Consider the following 15,924-nt stretch of genomic DNA (forward strand, 5'->3'; position numbering starts at 1 on the left):
TTCTATTAAAACAAATTTCTTCAAAATCTTTGGATTTGGCATTAAGTAACCTGAAAAAAGGTTGATATGCCGTAAAACAAAAACAACCAACCTACCAACATTTCGGGAATCATCAGTGCAAGTTGTCATGATTACCACCAGTCGAGTAGATTATCTTTTTCATTACACGTAACTTACATTTATTGTTTGCTTAATTGTGAAAACAAAATTCATTAACGTGTTACCTCTCCATAAAATGAAACGATGGCTCATGACAAAACAAATCCCAAATGCCTATGTTTATTCTGATTCTGAAAACTGATCTCTGTTATCTGCATCATTATTGTGAAATATTACTTCTTCCTTTTTCTCGATGATTACGTTTCATGTCAAAATATAGTACAAGAACTTAGTTTTATTTTCAATTCTTAATATTGAGTTTTATATGTGAACACATTTCACTGTAATAATATTAGATGTTTTATTTATTACAAATTATTAACTTAGATTTATCGTTTACCACTAAAAGAACACTTCGCATAAAGGCGGCCACACAAAATGAAACGACCATAAATGCGACCACACAAAATGAGACGATGTTTTCTGAGAGACAAAAACTAAAAGTTTATGTTTTGTTTGGGTTCTAAAAACCGACGTCCGTTATCTACATTATGACAGGGTTGTATTAATCCTTTTCGTTTTTTCGATGATTGAATTGTTTTGTTTTGTTTTTAATAAAAAAAAACTTACTTTTATTGAAAGCTGTCAATGTTCAGGTGCATTCATCATTTGTTTATCGTTTGATTAAACGTGAACACTTTCAGGCCGGACTTCAACTAGCGATGCCCACATTGCGAAATACATAATGACTACAATGTTGTAAGCAGCGGGTTACTTTTTTTTTAGGTTTTGCTCTGAAAAAATATTTGAACAAAATAAATTTACGCTTATCAATTGATTTGGTGATATATTTACATAGAATCATCATTTGTGTACTTGTGAAATCTTTCAGTTCGGAATAAAACGGGTGAAGCTTTCTTATTATGTCTTCCGAAATAATAATGTTCCTATTGCAGCACGGATCCACCAGTGCCTATCAATCTCATTGGTTCTGTAGTTTCATTAAAAACTCCTAAACGAAAACGAAAAGCCACCGAGTACCGTTTTTATTATTCCTTTCTGATTTCTAATAATGGAGGTTTTTAAATAAATTACTAGAACTTAGTTTTGTTTAAAACTCTCGCATTTTTGTTTTCGTTGTGAAAACATTTTATTGTCAAAATAAAAACAATATATTTTTAAATAGATCTTAACTTAGATTAATAATTTGTTTAATTGTGAAAACGAACGTGGCTGACGTAGAGTGTTCATACAACTACATGACAGCTGTGCCGATATATATATATATATATATATATATATATATATATATATATATATATATATAGATAGATATATAGATAGAGATACAGTTGGAAAGAGGCATACCGACAGACAGACGGAGACGAGCTCATTGCGAGACAGAGAAAGAGAGATAAAGAATGAGAGAGCGAGGTCGTTTCTTTTACTTGAGTTTGATATCGCTACAAGATATAGGTATATGTACATGTAAAGTCATTGTTCTATTATGATTATATGTTCCGTGAAAAAGCACTATTTGCCCGTAATTTAATATATTATACATATTACTGAATGTTTTCTTGATAATTTATGACCCAGATAGGTCACCAACCCAAATATATTGTTTTTATTATTACATCATGTACATTACTGGCTAATTTCTTGCCAACCATACCTACACCAACGCTTACACATAGGGTGTTTGTTGCGAAAGCTGGTCTTAACATAGGAAGATTTTGGGTCTCCATTCCGATTGCCGTTCTTCACATGAGGTAGGTGGGTGGACCACAACAACAACATCAACCGTACTTCAATTTTTTACACGGTGGTTGCTACCACCGAGAACGCCGGATAACGGTCCTGCTAGTATGATATAATTCCATGCTTAATCTTTAAAAATGTACTTAAAATGTTACCTCAACATTCTTCTTAATTGTTTTAATGTGTGTTCTTAATTCTTCAGACAGATCCTTTTAAAATCAATTATTGATGGGGTAACCAGTTGAAATTATCTTAGATGCTTATCAATTACAAAACCGAAATGGAGAAATAATATATAACTTATATAAAAAAAAGTGTTTCAGTACTTTCCATTTTTACTTCGCTTGTTAATTTCTATGTTTCTCGTAATCATAGACTTTATGTAAAACTCTTCTCATTCTGCTGATCCTCTAAAACCATTACTTCCGTTCTATATAAACCGTTTTATGTAATTTGCATTTTATTTTTATTCTATTTTCTCTTATATTTATTTTACTAGCAGAAGTACCCGGCGTTGCCTGGGTGTCGGCATAGGGTGTAGTTAGGAGGATGAGAAACCCCCAGAAAAAAAAAATAGATGCCGGCCGACTGGGGATGGATGTTACAAAAGCTTAAAAAATAAATAAAAAAATACAAAATAAACGAATTACGGGAAAACCGGTTAAAGCGAGCTTGGAAATAATTCAGTTGCTGAGAAAAACATCACATGACGTAAGCCTTGAAATAACACAAAATTTAATCGATAATAAAAGCGTTTAACCCTGTTTAAATGTAAATCTTTAAAAAAAAACAAGATACACCTCTTACGTGTGCTCGAACGTTAAAACTGAAATCTTACTACCCGACATATTTAATCACTTCCCCACGAGACTGTAAAATGGAATCGTCCATTTATATTTTTACAAATTCATTAAAGAACGCCTAAAGCGCATGCGTTACAAAATTATTTTTGTAATATATACATAATTTTTTTTATAACTTTATAAAATAATATCCCGTTTGATTTTTTTGTATTTTATTTTTTAATATAAAAACAATTAACGTACGTTTAAATAATGTCAATAAATTTACTGATTATCCAGAATTCAACCTAAACATAAATAAGAGAGTAATCTTCACAGCGCCAACGAAGGAAAATGTCATATTTCAAAAGTTGTCTAAATTAATTATCTTTCGTACATTGGAAAATATATTTTACAATTTTTAGCGATTAATGCTATATTGCATCCATTACAATACTGACCTTAAATGTTGGTAGTTAAACTGAGTTGTCTCCCTCTATTAAATATGGCAGATCAGGGCACATCGCTTCCTAATAGAATTCGAGTAAAATTTATAGTTAAAAATAAAAATATTCGATCAATTTACGTAATTTTAAGAATATTACATTTTCCTCGCCTTAAGTGTACGTGCATCCTAATTATTTCTTGTTCATGTTTTTTCTTTATTATTCAATTTTCACCCCAAACAAGGAACAGTTCCACTTTGAAGCACGGGGCTACTATTAGGGACTTAAATAGCGGGGTCATTATGAAGGCAGATGAGCAAAAAGATGTTTGTTTACATTACACTTGAACTTCTGCATATCAGTGCAGTTGGGAAAGCAGAATCCCGTAAGGGAGTTCCGAAGACCCGCAGTTCTGGGGAAGAAACTATTGGAGTAAAAGGCTTTCTTGCAACTAGGGATCTCTACTGTAAAGGGATGAGACTTAGTAGCTTGTCGGGTTTGTCGGGGGTAGTTACATCGGGGAGGTACAAGTGTTTACAGTTCGTCAGAGCATTCACCATTAACAGGCAGAGGGATGCAACATCTCGTCGATGGGACATAGGCTAAAGCCTAGATGACAGTTCAGGACCTATCAGGTTCACGACTCTCTGTTGAACGCTGTCCAAGAGCGAGAGACAAGCAGCAGATGCACCAGCCCAGATGTGACAATAGTACTCCATACATGGGGGAATGGTGGCCTTATAGAGGTATAGGAAACTGTCAGGCGTAAGTAGACTTCTAGCACGGTAGAGGGTGCCAACGTTCCTTGCAGCAGTCTTGGCAATGCTCTCAATGAATCTATTTCAGTTCATAATCCATGTAATCGTTAGGCCGAGGAGTTTAAAAGAATCACTTTCAGGCAATGTGTTCTTGGTCATTGCTATTAATTGTAGATAAGGTTTCTTGTCGTTATTGAAGGAAACAAGCTTAGTCTTAGCAGCATTGGATGTGACCAACAATGTTGGTCCCCATTCCACTACAGATTGGAAGTCCTCCTCTAGTGTTTCTGCCATTTCCTTGAATATGTGTTCATTTGTTTTCCCCTCATATATGTCATAGAGAGTGGTGTCATCGGCAAATATACCCATCTCCGAAACAATTTTATCAGGGAGGTCATTTATGAATATCAGGAATAATAGGGGTCCAAGGATAGACCCATGAGGTACTCCCGCATTTATGCCATATTGTTTAGATGTATGACTTCGAGGACAACTTTGATTTTTCTATTAATTTAGAAGGATTAAATTACATTAGGAATTCTTCCAGTGATTCCATATGATCTAATTTTCCTTAGAAGACAATCGTGCCATACCCTGTAAAAAGCCTTAGATATATCAAAGGCCACCGCTAGAGTTTGTTTCCAGCTTCCTGTGTTGCACGACCGTAAAAATATGGGAAGGTGGGTAACTTGGCTGAACGTACGATCCGCTTTTAATAATTTAAAAAAAAAATTACAACGAGACAGGAGAAGCGTCGTTTTCTTGCCAGAAGTGAAAGCAGAATGTTGTAAGCAATAAATAAATAAATAAAATAAAAGAAAGAAAAAAACAAGGGAATTGAGCAATCTAAGTCTCTATAAAAAAATAACGTGAGTACCCGTACAAGCGCAAAAAAATGGGCAATAACCGTTGACCGGCTATTAAGTAGTTTTTAGGGGTAACGTAGCTCTAAAAATACGCTAAAATAATACAAATAGCAGCGAGAACTTATGCAAGAGAGAATAAAATGTAGTAAGCAGGTAGGCTAGGCAGGCTCGAATCTGTAAAAACGGCTCAGTTGACGACAAAAAATGAATGTTTTGGCCAATGTTTAGATATTTGTCGGACACGAAAGTAAGCTGTCAAACTATACCAATTTTGTCAGTGTTAGTCGCGTGTGTCAAAGTTTTAGCGAGACATACACACATACAAAACTGCATGCCTTGACACGAAATAGCGATTTTGATTTATATAGTATATGTTTAAATTCTTATTGTAATATGTTTATATTCCGTAAACTATATGTTTGTGCCAACATTTATTTTATTTTTATAGTTAATCTATTAAATTTTCAGTTTCTTGGCTAAGGGACAATTTGTAAGATGCCTCAGATAATTTTAATCTGGTCTCTAACACGTTAAACCTATTCTGCTGAGAAGCAGTAGACATGGGATTGCAACGTTATAAAAGGGTATATTACATATTATATACAATGTATTTAAAATACAGGGCTCGCTACTAAACTTACATGTATACTATATTTTATTTAATATTGTGGTGGATTTATTTCATGGTAAGCTCTAACTTTGTGTATTGAGTTTCTTAAAACTTGGTATACTATTACTTACAGAATCCGTCTAATATTAAATTACACCTAATATGTATATATATATATATATATATATATATATATATGTATATATATATATAGGTATTTAATTATTATAGTAAAAAATTAACTCAGCCTCTTTAAGAAACTTGTTTCTTATCGTTGAGCACTTTCAGTTTTATTAAGTCGATCAATTTAGCTCTTATGCATAGATCATCGTATAACGATTACATCACTTTTACTTTAGTAAAGACAATGACATTTTTTTTTAATTCAACGTTATTTTAAATGGTAGCCAAATGAATACAGTCTTTGCTAATCAAGGAAGAGATTACTCGTGTTGCTGGGTTCGAATCTATCGATTGTTGTTAACCGTGACACCCAGCATTGAATACTCCCAAAAATGTCTATTTTTTAACATTATTTTATTATTCCGTGTCTTGGTTTTTCATTGAGAATTATGTTTGGATCATTGTAATAATGTTTTTAAGTCATTGAAATCGTTTGCGTACGTTTCAGACGGTCTGATGCGTCCTCGTCAGAAATTATTTTCAAATGTGTAAAAATGGCGATTTTCGTAGTTAGTTTGAAGTTTTTCCAAGGGGTGGAGGCTTGTAAGTGGTTATTTACATTGGTATGCTGAATTTTATTGTTTTTTATTGCTTTTTTATTTGGTTTGTCCAGGGATATTTTGACCTCACTGTAGTCAGTCGCTATCTCTTTCAACTAATGTGTTTTTCTTTTCCTTTAGGGTGGGGTAAGGTGTGTGTATGTGTGTGTGCGTGTGTGTTTATGTGTGTGTGTGCGTGTGTGTGCGTGTGTGTGTTTGCTTTTATTGGTTTGGGAATGTGTATATTGTTTTATAGTATTTGGGGGTTATTTGCTTTCTTAGGAAGGTGGCTGTGGTCCGAGGTCGTTACTAATGTGTATGTGTGTGGGGAGGGGGACTGGCTCTTCTGAAGAAAGGGTAGGGGTGCTTTAATTCTATTTTGATATTTATTTTTTGGATTCTTGGATTTTAGTATTGTGATTTTTCGTTTTAGTCTTATATTATGTTTGTTTCGAAAGAGGGGTGTATTTAAAATAGGGGATTTTTTAATGTTTCTATTTATTTGTCTCACCATGTGAGTATGGCCAGACCCAGGATTGGTTCCCAGTGTGGGGAAGATTTTGTTCCCCAGAGGGGGGCATTGGGAGGATGTAGGTATGGGAGGGGGATGATAGAAGGGAAGATAGTCGTTTAACTCATGAGGGGGTTCTCCTCCCCTGACTGAGGAGGGAGGGAGGTGTTGGAACAGATATTATATTATGGTTCTAGGTGTGTCCTAGTGTTGTTGGTTTCGAGGTTAAGTAGGGTTGGTATTGTTCAGTGTGTTGTATTAGAGATAGGGGGGTTATGTCTGTGTGTGGTTGTATGCGCGCACGTGTGTGTGTGTATTAATGTGTCGGTTCTGATTTATGTGTGGGTGTGTGTATGTGTATGTGTATGGGTGTGAATGCGAGTGTGCCTTGCATTTCATGTTTTTGTGTCATGGTATTAGGTTCTGTTCAGTTCAGGAGTGAATTTGGTGATGAAGTTTTTTTTTGCTGTTTAAATAAGAATAATTGTCTGTTTGGAAGATTGGCATTATTTCGAAGCTGTTTCCTCTGCATGTGTTTACGTGTTTTGAAACATAGATGTGTCTGTTATCTGCAATTTTGATGTTGCTCTTATGTAAGGCCACTCTAATGCTCCAAAACAACATATCAACAACCGACCATACACTACCACATTACAACACTTAAAGATACAACCTCCCACAACAATACGAAAATAGTTGCTACCAACCACGTCACCCAACTCAGCCAAGAACCGACTATATCTTACCCAACCCCACCCACACAAACAACTAAAAAAAACCCCTACTGATCAACCCCCACCGTAAAAACCCAATGGAACTAAACAATCCCTATAGCTACCACCCAATACAAAACAATCTTTACAACACCCACCCCGAGTACCTCACAGTACAAAACCGACCCCAAAAATACCCCCACTCAAACACAACTAATCCGAACACCCCAGGTACCATCATAACCCATACACCCCAACAAAACGACACAACCAACCTCGCAACCGAATCAACGAAACTAACGACCCTCAGAATCATTTTTTAGGCATCCCTCACAAAATGACAACACCAGACTAGACAACAAAAAACCCAAAGTTATCAACCTATCTACAGAGACGCTTACAAAGGACGAAATTGAAGTACTAAAACTAGGCCTCAAATTCTGCCCAACTCCCAGAAGTAACATAGCAGAGTTAAAGAAAGACTTCAAAGAATTTGAACGCAAATTTAGTCTCATAGATATACTTAACGACAGTGATAATACAACAGACGACTCTCTAGTGAAGAACAAATCAACATACTCCCCCAGCACACATAACAACACGAAAGAACGAAATCCTTTCTTTGAAACACTCTTGAGCCTCCACCCCAACAAAAAGAAAACCCCACCAGTAATGTAACACGAAAACAAAATCAAGCACTTAAAAAAATCCAACACAATAACAACTTAGTAATAAAGGAAGCAGACAAAGGTAGTGCAGTAGTTATAACGAATAAGAACTTCTATAACATAAAAATTTTAAAATCACTAGGGAACGAACATTATTACAAAACAATTAACTCTTACATAAACGACACAACCATATCTAAAATAATAAAACGCTGCACAACATACAATAGTACATTAACTAAAAAAGAAAAAGACTTCCTTACAAACTTCACAACAAAAAAACATCTGCTATGGGCTAGCCAAAATACACAAATCTAACCAGGTAAGACATGCCATCAACATACAAAAGTCAGAATACATAAGCACCCCAAACCCCAACGACCTCACATCCAGATCCATAATAGCAGGACTATCATGCCCAACAAGCAGACTTAGCAACCTAATAGATATACTATTACAGCCCTTCACCAATCTAGTCAGAAGTTTTGTAAGAGATAACACACACTTCCTTAGCTCCCTACCACAAACAGTAGACGATGGGACTATACTAGCAACATTCGACGTTATCAGCCTATATAGCAATATCCACCACAATCACGGAAAAGAAGCTATCGCATATTGGATGGACAAACATACACAGACTTTACACCCCAGATTCAATAAACAATTCGTGATTGATAGCATCGACATAATTCTCAATAACAACTCCTTCCAATTCAATAAAGACAACTACATCCAAATACTAGGCACATCAATGGGTACTAAAATGGCACCGACATATGCCCCCCTTACACTCGCTTTCATATAAGAGACCCTTTATGAAAGGATAGAGCAAAAGTACGGGCACAATATAAAACCACTCTTCATAAAATCTTGGAAAAGATACCTAGACGACTGATTTATCCTCTGGAGAACCTCATGGGGAAATATCAAAGAACTCCACACTTTACTACAAAATCTACACCCAGAAATATACTTCGCACTAGAAAAAAGCCCCACAGAACTACCTTTCCTAGACATCCTAGTAACAATAAAAAACAACAACATAATCACAGACATCTACCACAAACCCACAGACACTCACCAATACCTCCACTTCAAAAGCCACCATCCTAAAAACTGTCTAAAATCAATACCCTACTCCCTAGCACGTAGAGTCTGCACCACAGTAACAGACAGACACCTCCGTTCAACTAGACTGAATTAACTACAAATAACACTGAGGAAAAGAGGATACCCACTTCCACTAATGCAGAAAGGTATTGAACTGGCTGAAAAAATTCCAATAGACTAACTAAGACCCCAAAAAGAACACAACAAAGAACAAATTCTAGCATACGTCTCTACACACAACACAAACAACCCAGAACTATTCACACTGATAACAAAAACCCTTATCCTCCTCAATCTGAACAACAAACTAAACAACATACTTAAAACAACAAAAATAATAAAAAGCAAACGCCAACCCAAAAACTTAACACACATCGTAACTTCCTCCAAACTCGTCCCACATAGTACAAAAGGAGTTACAAAATGCAACAAACAGCGATGTGGAGTATGTGATATATTAATAGCAGGTAACACATACACATACAAAAACCCAGCACAAACATTCAAAATGAAAAAGGATCTAAATTGCACCTCCAGAAATGTAGTATATGCACTAAGATGCAAAACATGCAACAAATCCTACATAGGCGCCACAAAAAATTTCAGCAATAGAGTGGCCTTACATAAGAGCAACATAAAAATTGCAGATAACAGACACCTCTATGTTTCAAAACACGTACACACATGCAGTGGAAACAGCTTCAAAATAATGCCAATGTTCCAAACAGACAATTGTGTTTATTTACTTACACAGGAAAAAAATTCATCACCAAATTAACTCCTGAACTGAACAGAACCTAATACCATCACACAAAAACATGAAATGCAAGGCACACTCGCATGCACACCCATACACATACACACACACACCCACACATAAATCAGAACCGACACATTAAAACACACACATGTGCGCGCATACAACCACACACAGACATAACACTCCTATCTCTAATACAACACACTGAACAATACCAACCCTACTTAACCTCGAAACCAACAACACTAGGACACACCTAGAACCATAATATAATATCTGTTCCAACACCTCCCTCCCTCCTCAGTAAGGGGAGGCGAACCCCCTCATGAGTGAAACGACTATCTTCCCTTCTATCATCCCCTTCCCATACCTACATCCCCCAATTCCCCCCTCTGGGGAACAAAATCTTTCCCACACTGGGAACCGATCCTGGGTCTGGCCATACCCACATGGGGAGACAAATAAATAGAAACATTAAAAAATCCCCTATTTTAAATACACCCATCTTTCGAAACAAACATAATATAAGACTAAAACGAAAAATCACAATACTAAAATCCAAGAATCCAAAAAATAAATATCAAAATAGAATGAAAGCACCCCTACCCTTTCTTCAGAAGAGCCAGTCCCCCCCTCCCCACACATACACATTAGTAACGACCTCGGACCACAGCCACCTTCCTAAGAAAGCAAATAACCCCAAAATACTATAAAACATATACACATTCCCAAACCAATAAAAGCAAACACACACACGCACACACACGCACACACACATAAACACACACGCACACACACATACACACACCTTACCCCACCCTAAAGGAAAAGAAAAACACATTAGTTGAAAGAGATAGCGACTGACTACAGTGAGGTCAAAATATCCCTGGAAAAACCAAATAAAAAAGCAATAAAAAACAATAAAATTCAGCATACCAATGTAAATAACCACTTACAAGCCTCCACCCCTTGGAAAAACTTCAAACTAACTACGAAAATCGCCATTTTTACACATTTGAAAATAATTTCTGACGAGGACGCATCAGACCGTCTGAAACGTACGCAAACGATTTCAATGACTTAAAAACATTATTACAATGATCCAAACATAATTCTCAATGAAAAACCAAGACATGGAATAATAAAATAATGTTAAAAAATAGACATTGTTGGTGACTTCTCCCTTATTTATATATATACTAGCAGGAGTACCCGTCATTGACTGGGTTCACAAACAGCCTACAGAAAAATGGACTGCGATTGATGAAAGTATGATTGGTTATAAAAAGCAAAATATGAGGAAATAAAGATAATTTTCGCGAGAATATATTTTTATATCAACTTTGTTTCAATTCGTAGCCAAAAGTGACCAACAAAATGATGTTTCCCTGCAAAGAGAATATGTTTATAATAATATAAATATACAAGAAATAAAGGTTACGATAGTATATAAAAGTTACTTTTATGGCAGAAAAGTTCATTGGTTTGTATTTGTAATTAGTTTGCAGAAAAAATATTAATTTCTGTTTTAATTAACGAACCGGTTTTAAAAAATCAAAATGGCATTGACTTTAAAATGGAGAGCTCTGTTTTCAGTTTGAAGAACGGCCCCTGATCATTATTTGTTAACAATTTAAGAGATTTACGTCAACGTAAGGAATATGTATTACCATATTTTACTGTGTTCCGTTATTTTGTGCCTGAAGAATCTTCGATTATGGCATGCGTAGTTTATATAAAAAATCATTTAAGTATTTATCGCCTCGAATTTCATTTTTATTTCTGTTCGCTGAAATTATGTCAAGTACAGAGCATTAAAAACTATTTCAAAACAAAACAAAAAAAATGATCTGAACTTTTATTGACTATATAACATTTATTTCTTGTATATATTGTTTCGGGTGGTCGTTTGTTAGCTTTTCTGCTAAACACACTTACTAAATAATATCGAAAAATTATCGAAAAAAAGACACAAAAACAGTTTTTAAAATAATGAAGCTTTACTTACTTAGTAACATACTCCGAAAAAGCAAAATCGGATATTAAAAAAGTAAACACGTAATTACTTTAGTTTTTTTATAGAAAAGAATCGATATAAATATGAATAAGAAGAACATGGCGTCCTTTTCAAACAAAACAGCTTCGTTTCAGTTTTACATTATTGGACGGTGTAGTATTGCGCCGACGGATTCAGGCTTTTACAATTGTACTGTAAAGACCACACAAAAAGGGTTGTAATATACTGAATTCCTTCTAGTAAACTGCCAAAAAAAGCTTAAACAGATATATAAATAAATACAAAAAGGTTATGTAAATGTGTTTAAAAAGACACGTAATCACGTGAGTAGGATATTTTCCTCCTTTTGTTACGATAACAAGTAACCTTCTTTTTTTATCTATTTCTATTTTTTCGATAGAGTGGCATGTGCAAGTAGAGGAGGAAAAAAGAGTTATGCAAAATTTGTATCGAGAATTGTCTAAAGTTCCGGCTTTTTTTTTTGTTTTTGGTTTTCACTTTTATAAGGACGTGAATATATGAGGTGAATTTATTCGACACACTATGATTCAACTCAAATAAATAAATTAAAGCTAACGTGAATTACGATTACAGTTAAGGTTTTATTGTGGACGCCCACTCTTAAAAGAAAACTTGTTAAACTTTGTGACATCTTTACATTCTATGGAGGTCAGGCGCGAACGAAAACCCAATAAGTTTATTATAGCACATTTCTTCAACCTGAAACATAATTAGTAGAGTATACTTACGCAAATAGATATGAAAAGTGTTCTTAAATTGTGTGCCCTCTTTCCATGGAGTACAGGCGCGAACGCAGACACCACAATTGTATTATACCATCCCTATTTAAGTTGAAACATACTTATCAAAATATTCTCATGTACATCTATATCAAAAACCCTTGTAAACGTGTTTTTTTTTTCATTTTTTTCGATACTTTGGGGGCCAGGCGCGAACGCAGACCCACTATTTTTATGAAGCACTGTTCTGCCCGATCAAACATACTTGTTCCTGATCCTCGATACATCTTATATTATTATATTTAATTATTGGATTATTTCAATTTTCAATTCCTTTCAATTTGTTCGTAATTGAGTGAAATGTCTACTCAGAATGTTCTCACTTCATTTTTATATTTCTTATTTTGCCTATTATTTTTTTCTTGCCTTTACGTCTCTTATCAAGTTTTAGATTGTTAAATTGTATCTACTATTATAAACAGTTTATCAATCTTCAGCTTCTCTTTGCCTATTTCTATATATTTTATACTAATATCATTTTTTTTCAATTGTTTATTTACTATATTTTTAGTACATAAATGTTTAAATTTATTTTGTTTTATCCTGTTTTTAATTGGCGTAGCTTCTGGTCTTAATAAGTTATTTCGGACAGGTCCAAGACAAGTAATAAATGTATTTTATACATTATTCATACTTCACCTACACTTATTTTACTTTAATTAAAGGTACGTAACCAAGAAATCCTTGCTTTTATATTTTTATATATTTTTATGCATATATGTTATTATATTTTTGTACGCTATTAATGTTGTATTGTATATGCTGTTATTTTTTAAATTTTATGTTTGGTTACTATATATCTGAGTATGTTTATATAGTCTCAGATTCTAAGAGACATTATAGTCAGTTTATTCACATATAAACTATTTTTTCTTTAATTTACTGAATTGTAATGTTTATGCCTTTATATATATATATATATATATATATATATATATATATATATATATATATATATATATATCAGTTTATAGTATTCTTTCATATATCCGTAAAAACTCATAATTCTTTAATTAAAAATTGACTAAATGTCTGTTATCACGTTTGCTAAATTATTTCAGGCGTTAATTTGACTAGATTTAGAATAATCTCAAGAATCGTATTTATGTAGACTCCTCCCTTGTTGTTCGGTTCTACCGTTTTATAAGGACGGTTTGTATGTTATGTATACATTCCTTTAGGGATTCAATACGGATATTTAAACGGATCTGTTGGGGGGGGGTCATTTATAGTCTTTATAATGTCGTATTTCTTCGCATCATAGAGAAAAGTTTTGAGGCTGTTGAGTATGTCGGTCTTCTCTCTATGTGCGCTACTCTTGCAGATCCGATGAAGATTGCCAATTAGAGTAAAGATGCGGGTAAAATCTCTCGTAGATAAAGCGACACTCACGAATAAGCCTAGTGATAAACCAGAAGTATACATCGGTATGACATAGGGGACTTATAAGCAGAGATGTTACATGCATAACAGTTCCACTATGGGAAGAACAAGGATAACAGCAGAATTACCGGCCCGAGTATGGAAATTAAAACACAAGTGTCTGGCAAATAAAAGACATAGAGAGAAGACCGGCATATTAACCAGCCATGATTAAAAAAAGGAACATGATTATAGATAAATGTTAGGTCCTGGGTTTTCCTTAGAAGAATAAACAGAAAACTATATATCTAACGAGAACCTAACATTATTTGCTATTATTATTTTTTTTATTATTATTATTATTATTATTATTATTATTATTATTATTATTATTATTATTATTATTATTATTATTATTATTATTAATGTTATTATTATTATTAGTATTATTAGTATTATTATTATTATTATTATTATTATTATTATTATTATTAAGGTTTAAAACCGACGCAACCAATGTTTTTTGACCTTCTGTTCAGTTGTAAATAAATAAATATTAAGTTCTTATATCGAAGTGTTTTCTTAGTAATCGAGCACTTTGTTGAAATGCTCTCCAATAAAAAAACTATATATATATATATATATATATATATATATATATATTCATCCACATACAGTACTGTTTCGCTGTTTCACAGCTCATCAGTGCGGCTAGACAGGCAACAACCTCAAGCCAGGATTGAAACCCGACCGTTTGTACGGCAGTCAAGGCTCCTACACACACACACACACACACACACACACACACACACACACACACATATATATATATATATATATATATATATATATATATATATATATATATATATCAATTTAATTACACTTGAGCATTGCCATCAATAATAGTTTAGGGTTTTATATATATTATTTAGGAATTAGCATTTTAGAATGTAGATAAAAAAAAAATTACACATAAAAATGTGTTTTACTTGTTTCTGTTTATACACTTTAACCCTAATTCAGTGTCTAAAGACAAACCTTATAGAAAATGTGGTAAATTAGGTGTAGAGTAAATATTCTATCCAGATATCTTTCGGCCCACACTTCAAAATGAACGTCAGCAACAGTGGAAACATCATTTTAAAACGTGGTCAAAAGACCATAAATTACGAATAAGGGTAGAAAAACAGTATAGGGAAAACGAGATTAGGAGAATATCTTATCGAACACCCGTGATGATAAATAATGGAATTTTTTTTTTCTATTTACACGAAAACAGCGAAAAATTTAGAAACCGCCTTCCGCATGTTTAAGTGAATTTTCAGGCGTATGCTGTGTTATAAAGAGAAAGTATGTTTGTATCCATGTATACCAATGTTCAGACCTAGCCCTGCCATAAATGTTCACCAATGGCAGATTATGTAGCTGTAAACGCCCGGATGTTGACCATTCTTTGTGTTTACATATCAAAAGGGGAACATGTTGGGAAATGTTTACCTCTAAACCCAGAACGGGGGCATCCTTAAACTAACCGTAAAAACTAAAAACCACCATATTGTATTGAGTGATAGGGATACCGTCTTTTCAGAATGGAGAGAAAACATTTATCATTCCAGATACGGTTCGAACTGTAGTTGCAAAAGAGCAATGTGAAACGTGCGTAAAAATGGTGTGTGAACTCATGTGATTATTTTACAAAAAAAATCACAGGGCTGTCACATATATTTGACATTTTGAGGGCCCTTAGATGTTCTACATGAAAAACAAGAGTGTACTCCCTTATAGATTTTTCAATTGTGTATAGAAAATAATGTCATATTCTCAGGTTAATTTTAAAATATGTCGGCCAAAAGACGTGTTTATAGAGTTTAATTTCATACCCCACACCTTTTTTACAAAATTCTGTCTATTTGTTTTTTGCTATTAAGCATAA

Source organism: Euprymna scolopes, chromosome 4, assembly GCF_053919585.1.
Source record: "Euprymna scolopes isolate OS-2025 chromosome 4, ASM5391958v1, whole genome shotgun sequence".
Taxonomy (NCBI): domain Eukaryota; kingdom Metazoa; phylum Mollusca; class Cephalopoda; order Sepiida; family Sepiolidae; genus Euprymna; species Euprymna scolopes.